The sequence below is a fragment of the Oryctolagus cuniculus genome, chromosome 16, assembly GCF_964237555.1.
Source record: "Oryctolagus cuniculus chromosome 16, mOryCun1.1, whole genome shotgun sequence".
NCBI classification, from domain to species: domain Eukaryota; kingdom Metazoa; phylum Chordata; class Mammalia; order Lagomorpha; family Leporidae; genus Oryctolagus; species Oryctolagus cuniculus.
The window spans coordinates 43780858-43792359 of record NC_091447.1 but is presented as its reverse complement, the minus strand read 5'-3'; positions in this window follow the sequence as shown (position 1 = coordinate 43792359).

Sequence of the window (11502 nt, the reverse complement as noted above, 5' to 3'; positions counted from 1 at the left end):
TGTTCTTAAATTTCATAAAAGTGAAATAATTACAGTATGTATATCTGTTAGGGTTTTTTTGCTCAACACAATATTTTTTAGAGTCTCTCATGTTATATGTATGAGTAGCTTGCACCTTTCACTACTGAGCAGTGTCCCCTTGTGTGTTCCTTTTTTTATGATACCAAAAAGCTTTCCCAGAATCTTTCTACCTGCATCTTATGGGCCATATCAATTCATGTGCCACTTTGCACTGTAAGGGAAGCTGGGAAAGTATTCATCTCTCTGCTGTCTATCCTAGGACATTAAAAAGGAGAATCAGGTTGAGAAAGGCCTTTGAGTAAGCAAATAGCATCCACTAAAATAAAATTCAGTTTTAAATTTGGTCTTGAAATTTAGGTTTCATTCTTTCTACCAAAAACTGCTGGTTATCTTACTTATATATTATTATTTGAAATACACACATGAATTTCAAGGTAAGTTTAATCTGAAAGAAATCAGTGTAAATTATGAAGCTATTTGATTTACAATTTATTACAATAAAGAAACTTATTTCTTAAATTTTTATTTGTTGATTTTTCATTTTTCATGTAAAAGGCAAAGAGAGATTTTTCATCCACTGGTTCACTGCCCAAATGCCAGTAACAGCCAGAACTAAGCCAGGCTGAAGCCAGGAACCCTGAACTGTGTGTGAGTCAGCTACATCAGTGGCAAGGACCCATCATCTGCTGCCTCTCAGGGTGTGCACTGGCAGGAAGCTAGATCAGAAACAGACTTGAACCAGGGATGCAGACTTGATATGGGATGCAGATGTCCCAAGTGGCAACTTAAGTGCCATGTCACATGTCTATCCCACAGTAAAGAAATTTTAAAGATAAAAATACAAATTTAAATCTATGAAATATACAATTAGAATACTAAAAATTATATTCTTCAAAAACCACACTGTCTAGTAGAGAAGCCATTGGCCACATATGGTTATTTAAATTGAAATTTAAAAAAAATCTGTCCCTTAATTGCACAAGTCAAAAATTAAAATGGGCAGTAACCACATGCAGCTAGTGACTCTTAGTACAGATGTAGAAAATTTGACTAAATGTGGAAAGTTATATTGGACAGCATATTCAAGTAAGAGGAGGAAAAGAACAAATAAAGGTCATTTTCCATCATTAAAATAGAATCTTTTTAAAAAACATTTTGTTGAGAGGTAGAATTACAGGCAGAGAGAGGTAGGGACAGAGAGAAAGGTCTTCCATCTGCTGGTTCACTCCTCAAATAGCTGCAACAGCAGGAGCTGAGCTGATCTGAAGCCAGGAGCCAGGAGCCAGGAGCCAGGAGCCAAGAGCTACTTCTGGGTCTCCCCTACAGGTACAGGGGCCCAAGCACTCGGGCCATCTGCCATTGCTTTCCCAGGCCATAGCAGAGAGCTGGATCAGAATAAAATATAAGCTTAATTAATTTGGGGGAACTATTAAAGAGTGGTGGGTAGTTTTATTTCAGAAAAATATAGTATTTAATCAAATATTTAAGCAAGAGAAGAGGAGAGAGAAAAGTAAAATATCACTCATTATTTCAATAAATATTTACTGAGCGTATATTATGTGTCATTTTTTTCACCAATGAAAAAAATAAAGTAATTGTTTTAGGGTAATTTTTGGTATGAGATGGGAGAGAAACAAAATAAATGATGTCAAGTAGTGGCAAGTGCTGCGTAGGGGATGGAGGAGAACTTTTTTTTAAACTATATTTTGTATTCTATGTTCATATACTTTTTTAAAAAAAGATTTATTTATTTATTTGAAAGGCAGAGTTACAGGGAGGCAGAGGCAGAGAGAGTGAGAGAGGTCTTCCATCCTAGAATTTGGCCCTAGATGGCCAAAACAGCAGGAGCTGTGCCGACCTGAAGCCAGGAGCCAGGAGCTTCTTCCAGGTCTCCTACATGGATGCAGGGCCCCAAGTGTCTAGGCCATCTTCTTCTGCTTTCCCAGGTTACAGCAGAGAGCTAGATCGGAAATGGAGCAACCAGGACTCAAACCAGTGCCCATGTGGGATGCCAGCACTGCAGGTGGCACTTTACCCGCTACGCCACAGCGCCAGCCCCAGGAGAACATTTTTATAGTGTTTGAGATGATAATTGTACAGAGGCCAGAGGGGATTAGGAAGGGGACCATTTAGATTCATGTAGGAGTGAATCCAGTTGAAACCACCAATGCTTATGTTAGGAAGTATAGTCAATGACAGCAATCTAAAAATCTTTAAGGAACGAGGGGCTGGGATCTGCCATACGGAGAATGGATAGGTAGAACTGTCTGATGGTGTGAACTTCAGAAGGGTTCATGATCCAGAGCACAGTAAATGGCAAGAGGACGCTTACTCCACCTGTAGCCCAGGAACAGTAAACCCAGTAAAAGGTTTGGGGAGAATCAGCTCCCACAGGACGACTGCGTCTGGGAAAGCAGTGTGCTAGGGGAGAGCTGATTTTCAGTAGATCAGGAAGTGAAGGGAAAGATCAGAGAAAAAATTCGAGATACCTGGGATTTTGCAGATGACAGTTATGAATTCTAGAGGGCACACAGGAAAGGTTTGATTTGAGAGATGAAAGAGAATGGGGGGAGGGAGCAAGACATGGGGATTGTCTCAGAGAATATGTGAAAAGTCCTCTGAGTTTTATTTTTGTTAAAAGAAAAAGAAAGTGGAGAATTGAAGTCATTAGCTAGATGATTCTATTGTTTATTCTGCCAAGTCTTCTAGATTATCATATTAATTCTACTGTTTGGCTTGTATTATGCAGATATAACTTTCATAAATTATCAAAGATGAAACATGAGATTAAAGACAAGAAATCAAAACTGTATACAGGCTCTGTAGATTCATTGTTTCTACTACTTTCTCATCTCTAGTTCCTAGGGGATGCAATTATTGCTATAATAATTTGGATTGAAATACACAGAGCAGAAATTGTCACAAGAAACTTATTGAAAGCCAACTCATGTTTTTAATTAGCTGAAAAGGTAATAAAAAGCAAAAGGATCACAAAAAGTGCATAATATTAATAATAGAGTGTGTGATCCATCTTTAATTTTGTATTTTCACACCTAAGCTACTTTTTAAAGTAATCTCTTAGTATTTGCAGTATTGGATTTCATTGATATATAAATCTGTAGTCCTTATTGTATAAGAAAGCAAAACTAATCAGATTTAAGAGACCAGAAATGAGGACAAATTTTGTAAAAGCATTATTTATACCAGTACACACAGTACAATATTTTATTTTGTATTCTCTGTTAAAAATAAATTTATGCAAATGAATTGTATATACTATCCTACTAGTTTTTTTTTTTGAAAGATATTCAGGTCATGAGTATCTTTTTTAAAAACTGATTGACAACATGCTTAGCCAAAGACTTTACAACCAATGAATATCATGCTATTAAAAACTGTTTCTATACAGGAGGATTGGGAACCGGAAATATTTGATGATGATCTCCTCTAAAAGTCAAAATAAGTACTGTTTACATTATAAAGTATATTCAATGAATACCTCCCTTATTAGTTTTTTTGCTGATAAAAACATTTGTGTTTTACAAAATCAGTAAAAATTTATTAATAATATCTAATACTCAGTTCATGTTCCAATAACTTATATTGTCTCAAAATGTAGTTTTTCAGTTGTTAGAATTCAAATAAGGCCCAGAAACCTTATTTGATTACGTATCTTATGTCTTTTTTATTCTAGGATTATCCCTTTTCCCTCTCCATTAGAAAAAACCAGCCATGTAGAAGTAATCACACAGAATGTCTTGCATTCTGGATTTGGATAATTGCTTTCTCACAATATCCTTTAACTTATTCTTTTACCATTTGGATTCCCAATTAACTATTGTTTAGATACATGACCTTCTTTAGATTTTTGTTCCTTTTTAAATCAGTTATTTAATTTGAATGGCAGAGAGGCAGAGACAGACAGAGCTCCTATCAACGAGTTCATTCTCAAAACGCCCACAATGTCTGGGATTGGGCCAGAGCCAGGAACCTAACTACTTGAGCCATTACCATTTCCTTCCAGGATCTATTAGCAGGAACCTGGAGTTAGAGCCAGAGACAGGCATGGAATCCAGGCACTCCAGTATGGGACACAGGTATCCTAGTCAGCATCCTAACCACTAGACTAAATGCCTGTCCTTTGCCCCCCACTACCACCACTTTTTAAAAATATTTATTTACTTGAAAGGCAGAGTTACAGAGAGGCAGAGGCAGGGAGAAAGAGAGAGCGAGAGAGTGAGAGCGAGAGAGCGAGTTTTCCATCCACTGGTTCACCCCCAAATGACTGCAACAGCCAGGGCTGGGCCAATCTGAAACCAGGAGCCAAGAGCTTCCTCATGTCTCCTTTGTGGGTGCAGGGGCCCAAGGACTTGGACCATCTTATGCTGCTCTCCCAGGCACATTAGCAAGGAGCTGGATGGGAAGTGGAGCAGCCAGGACTTGAACTGACATCCATATGTGATCCTGGCACTGCAGGCAGCAGCTTTACCCGCTACACCACAGCGCCGGCTGGCCCCTCTTTTTTTTTTTTGGCAGGAACAATATATAGCAGTGCTACTGCACTTCCTGTTGCATCTCATCATGAGGCATATAATGTCTGGTTGTTCAACTTTGGTAACGATGTGTTTGGGCACTAGATTCAGATGGTATAGCTTGATCATTTCAGTATACAGTTTCCTACCAGCCTTACAACCAATAGTTTTAACACTGATTGATAAATGTTGCCCAGATACATTATTTCTTTAGGGTTTGCAAATAGTTTCTTTCAAATTTTATCATTTCTTTTGCATTTATATTTCCTCAGTACGGTTATGACACTAAACTGGTATACAGTGGGGTTTATTTGTTTCTCTTTTTTAAAAATTTATTTATTCATTTATTTTTATTTGAGAGAAGAGAGACATACAAGAGATATCTCCCATCTGCTGGTTCACTACCCAAATGCCCACAAAAACTGGGTAGAGCAAGACAAAAGTCAGAAGCCTGGAACCAATCCCAGTCTCCCACACAGTGGCAAGGACCCAAGTATACTTGAGCCATCACCTGCTGCCTGCTATGGTGTGTATTAGCAGGAAGTTGGAATTGGGAGTGAACCTGGGACTTGAACCCAAGCATTCCAATATGAGATGCAGGTATCCCAATAATCATCTTACCTACGCCAAACTACCACCCTTCATTTTACTTTTTATTTTTAAGGTGTTATTTTTGTTTCCATATTTATTCATTTCATTTTTAATTATGTAAAGTATTGCATTTATGTACATTCAGAGAAGTCTAGCTTTTCATCTCTTTCTCCTCTATCCTCTTCCCTTTCTTTACAGGTAACTATTTTCTTAAATATTTGGTTTATACTATGTTGTTTCTTCAAATGTGCACACGAATAACCTGGGGTTTGTTTAGATAAATGTGTCACTATAAACACTGTTTTGTATTTTGTTTATGTTATCTAATAAGACATCCTTATGATAGAGTCATGTCAGGAGGTAGCACTTATTTTGAGTCTTTTTTGTAGCTGTAAAGTGTTCCACGTACAGATCCAGCAAAGATTATTCATTTAACCAGTCATCTACTGATAGAATTTGATTTGTTTCCAGTCTGGTTATTATATACACAATGTTGCAGTGAATAGCCTCCATGTACATCATTTTGCATTTATACCAGTATATCTTTGAGTTGGATTTCTAGAAATGTGATTATTGGATCAAAGAGTAAACACATACAACCTTGCTATTTTTTGCCAAATTCCCCTTTAGGAATTGTGACATTTTGCATTCTTACCAGCAACATGTAAGAATAGATGTTCCCCCAAATCCTTGCCAACATAATACGCCATAAACTTTTGGAGTTTCGCCAGTTTGGAAATGGTACTTGAATGTAGGTATTTTGTTTTTGTTTTCTGAGAGGGGGAGAGGGGGAGAGAGAGAGAGAGAGCAAGCGAGTGCGAGCACTCCCATCACAGGCTTCCTTCTCAAATGCCCACAGTAGCCAGGACTAGGCCTGGCCAAAGCTGGGAACTCAATCCAGGAACTCAACACTTGAATCACCATTGCTACCTTCCAGGGTCTGCGTTAGGGTCAGACCTAAGCACTCCTGTATGGCACAAGGGCATCTGAAGCGCTAAGCCAAATGCCTGTCCTGGGCTTCTTTTATTTGGATTGTTAAAGCTTTTATAAAAATTTTAAAAGTAAGCTGTGTTGTGTTATAGTGGGTGGAGCTGCTGCTTGTGGTGCTGGCATCCCATATGGACACCAGTTTGAGTCCTGGCTGCTCTACTTCCAATCCAGCTCTCTGCTATGGCCTGGGAAGGCAGGAGAAGATGGCCCAGGTCCTTGGGTCCCTGCACCCACATGGGAGATCTGGAAGAGGCTCCTGGCTCCTGGCTTTGGATTGGCCCAGCTCCAGTTGTTGTGGCCATTTGGGGAGTAAATCAGAGGATGTAAGACCCTCCCCTCCCCTCCACTTCTGCCTCTCTGCCTTTCAAATAAATAATCTTTTTAAAAATAAATAAGCTAAAATCACCCTTGTAAAGGAAAATCAGAAAACTTGACAGATATTAATCACAATTCTTTCTATAGACTTTGAGATTCCTTCTAGCACATTAGCTCTTTCAAACCTTTAGGTAGTTTTCAATAAATCATTACTAAAGAGTTCCAAATGCTACTGCTAGCTAATAAATTATTGCCAAAGTGGCTCTTTAGTGAGGCTTTATACATGGCTACACACATGCGCACACACACGCAAACCTTACATACCTTTCAATGGTTACCTTTCTTTCTGATTTGTTGGATGAAGTATGGGAGAAATAAAAAATAATATGAAAACGTGCCAATTCTGAGGTTATAGAAAGAATATAAATATTTTATATTATTTTGCCTATTTTAATGGCATAACATTTATATAAGATCTATTTGTTAGACTCCTTAAATATGCAAAGAAAAGTTACACCCAGATCACCTTTGGCAACAGAGGCTTTGTGCAAGGACATAGTGGGATATAAGGGAGCCCAAGATATTATTTTATTTTCTGAACTATGGAGGCATTTGCAAGACCGGGGAAATACAGCTGGTCTGGCCTCATGGAGTACTGGAGTCATGCCTAAGCTCTAAAGACCTGAATCTTCTTAGTTCACGAGTCACTCTGCTTTGCACAAAAGACAGAATGTGATAAGTTCCATATCGTACTAATCAAAATGAAATGCCAAACTTGGTTCAATTTTATGCCACTCAAACTCACAGGAGGTAAGCCTCCTTCATGTCCAGTTTTTACAATGGACCAAACATTTTAACCCAAGATAAACAAGGGTGGTTTCACTCATAAGCAACACAAGCCACAGCATATTGGGTACTGTGAAAATAGGGAATGCTGAGCATATCACAGACTCTGGGTTTGAAAGGAGGAGACACTGGGAGACCGACTACTTGAAATTTCCTTTCATATTTAACCCAAATATATCTCGACTCTAAAAATTACATGGACCCTTGAAATAACTCCTTGGGAATTCATTTTATATTCTGTGACTGCTTTGCAGGATGAAAATCCTTGGCTATTTGAAATTAGTATGCATATATTCCCATTATTCAGTAATCTGCGCAACATCTTGGCTTATGGGCTTGTCATTTCATCATTTGACATCAGTAACACCTCCAATTTCTGTAATACTTCATGTGTTTATAGCCTACTTTGAACAAGTACTAGTTTCATACATCATTATTTCAAAAGCTTCTATTTTGAACTAAAACACTGACAAAATTTGTCTTAGGTTTTACTGAACATATTCTGTAAGTAGGTATTTATTCTGTTTAAATTCCAATACCTATTTAGAGACTCCACTTAGCAAAATGGAGTAAGACTTACATTAGATGGTTAGGACTAAGATAGCTGGGACTTTTGCTATCCAACCATGGACAACTGGCACATCATTTAACCTCTCAAGCCTTCAGTTCTTATTGTGCAGAGTGTGGACGATACACCACTCTGCTTCCTTCTATTTTCTTTACTTACATACCTCTCATCTGTATTAACTAGTTTTAAAAAATCATTTTTGCTTTTAGCATTTAATATTTCCTTTTTCTTCAGCTTAACCCTAGTTACAGCTGCATTTTCAAAATAAGCTCAATTTTATGTTCTGTAAGATTTGTCTTGTGCGAGTCATGACATTCATTTTATGGGGAGCAGGAAGTCATTTGGTAATGAAATAATTGAGTGGAGTTTGCATTTTAGAAAGCTAACCTCAAAGAGTTGTGAGCACTGGAATGCAACAGGAGGGATGAAGCAGACAGACCAGTTGAGGTCTGAAGATCTTTTGAACTGTGAGACCATAAAGGTCTGATTTGCCTTGATGGCAGTGGACAGGAAAATCTGGGAAGGAGTCAACAGACACTGATAAAGGAAACACAAGAGGACACAGTACCTGGGAAGACAGGGTAGATGAGATAAGTTTCAAGTTAAGGAGAATGTCATGCACTGGACCAGACGGATTTGTAAGTGCTGCCCCTGGAAGGAAGGCCTTGAGCATGGTTTGGGGCAATTTCCATGGCAAGTAATGATGGAATATGTTCTGTGGAAACAGTAGCTTGTAATGTCTTCTAAAAGGAAGCAAAGTTATAGAGATGGACAACAATGGTTACACAACTGAGTAGGTAGTTACTCTATCCGGTGAAAGGGAAAAATACTCATAGGTGAAAGTTTTCTCTGAGTAATTTTGGTATGGATAATAATCAGAAGACAGTTTTATTATCATAGAATTGTTTATCTGGATTATCATTGATTTAATCTAGACTTGGAAAAACTAAAGGAAGCAATCAAATCCTGGGTATTTGCAGTTTTCACAACAAATACTTCTAAAAAAATGAAAGCAGTGAGACTTTGTGAAGAGTTGTGGATGAGATGTTTGAAGGACTCTGACTCAGTACACAGTTAATATTTTTTAAATGGTTTATATAGCAAGGCAGAATTCACCAGTGGGTAAGTTACCTTAAGAAACTGGATTAAAATTCAACAAGCCTGTGTACATTTTAAAGATTTATAGGAAGCACAAGATAACTCTGCCAGAATGAAATACATAATGAAAAATTTGTAGTTGACTTAATTGAGTTACATAAAATTTGGCAAAGATCCAGAGAATGGGAACTGAAATGATCACAGATAAATGAGAGAGAAGAGAGATCTCCCATCTGCTGATTCATTCCCCAAATACCTGCAGTGGCTTGGAGTGGAGGGGGAGCCAGCAACTCAATCCGGGTCTCCCATCTGGGTGGCAGAGACCCAATCACTGCTGTCTCTCAGGGTCTGCATTAGGAAAATGGGATCAGGAGTGGGAGCCAGGAATCATACATACACACCACTGCGGGACATGGGTATCTTAACTGCTGTGCCAGACTGAGGCCTGCTCCCTATTAAATTCATCTTTAGACTAAGTTGTATGAAAAGGGGTTAAAGAAAAGTTATTTAGTTCACAAGAAAAAAGGCTGAAGAACAAACTGCAGTGTTTGTCTTCCTGACTTAGGCAGTATATTTGTCTTAGACAATATAGGAACAAATGACCTTTTTTTTTTCCTTAGCAGAATCTAAAAAATTACCTTAATTGCAACTGCAGCTTTTGTTAAGTTAAAGTCCCATGGTATGTATTGAGGGCTAAAATTGAATGACTAATTGGTGGCACCTGGCCAATTTGTGAAAGCTCAAATAATGTGTAAATGGCAATCACATGTAGTGAGGAAGAGAAAGCTTCTCAAAATGAAATTTGACTACAGTGTCACAGCAATCTTGTTTGCTGGCCATACAGGCATGCTACATACACTTGTGTGCTATCTTGCCTCCAAGGTGCTAGCACCATTTAAGTGGAAAACAGAAAAAGTACCTTTAGAAATTTTTGTATTTGGGCTGGCGCCATGGCTCACTAGGCTAATCCTCCGCCTGCGGCGCTGGCACCCCGGGTTCTAGTCCCTGTCGGGGCGCTGGATTCTGTCCCAGTTGCTCCTCTTCCAGTCCAGTTCTCTGCTGTGGCCTGGGAGGACAGTGGAGAATGGCCCAGGTCCTTGGGCCCTGCACCCACATGGGAGACCAGAAGAAGCACCTGGCTCCTGGCTTCGGATCAAGTGTGCTGGCTACAGCAGCCATTGGAGGGTGAACCAATGAAAAAAAGGAAGACCTTTCTCTATGTCTCTCTCTCTCACTGTCCACTCTGCCTGTCAAAAAAAAAAAAAAAGAAAGAAAGAAAGAAATTTTTGTATTTAATTCCTCTGAGAAAAAAAGGGTGGTGTAGTGTTCTTAGCATTGAGAAGGCAAGTCAGCACTAACTAATTAATTTTACAGATACTATAAGCAGAGTCACTAGAATGTATCCCCAGTGGGGACAACAGATTTCACTTCTCTATTCATATTCATAGCTAGGCAGTATTTGTACTCAGTAGGAAAAAGGTAATGATTGATTTCCAGTAACTTCCATGCAGGCCTCCAATGACTTCGAATTTCTCAGCTGTTGCTTTAGCTGACCTATTAGCAGCCATTGTTACAGTTGATCATTCCCTCCTGCTGTAGCTTCTTCACGTGGCTACTGGTTCCTTCTATCTAGAAGCCACTGCTCTGGCTCATTTGCTGATTCTTCTCACCTTCCCTCAGTCACTCTGTCACTTCTCCAGCTAAACTTTCTCCCTAGAGAGCAGCACGGTCCAACAGAAAAATAATGTGAGCCACAAATGCAAGGCATTTGAAAATTTTCTAGTTACTACATTAGAAAAAGTAAAAAGAAAGTGCTGAAATTAATATTTGAAGGGATCTGCAAAAAGTTCATGGAAAATGTGTATTATGAAAAAACTTTGCACTGATTTCAAAAAAAATTTACATCAAAATAAACTTTTCTTTAAAAAAAGTTTATTTACTTATTTATTTATTTATTTGAAAGGCATAGTGGCACAGAGAGAGGGAGATATACAGCAAGAGATCTCCTGTCCACTGATTTACCCTCAAATGCCTGCAACAGCCAGAGCTGGGCCAGACTGAAGCCAGAAGCCAGGAACTCTATCCAGGTCTTCTATATGGGTGGCAAGAACCCAAGTACTTGAGCTGTCATCTGCTGCCTCTCAGACATAATAGCAGGAAACTGGGTTGGAAGAGGAGGCAGGACTTGATACCAGGTACTTCCACATAGGATATGGGCATCCCAAGTAGAGGGGCATAATGTTTGCCCTAAATTTACTGTTAATTCCATTTTTTTTTCATGAACTTCCTAAAGTCCCCTTGTATATCCAACCCATTATACAACAATCATTTCAGTAATGTAAAAAATATTAATGTGATATTTTGAGTTATTTTTAATACTGTTTTGAAATCCAATGTGTTGTACCTATGGCATATCTATCGAGACTAGCTACATTGTATGTGTCCAACAGCCATTATGTTGCTAAGGCTGTTGTATTGGACAGCTTGGCCCTAGGGGATCTCATCAGATTCCTTAACTTAAAATATCTTTTGTATGATGAA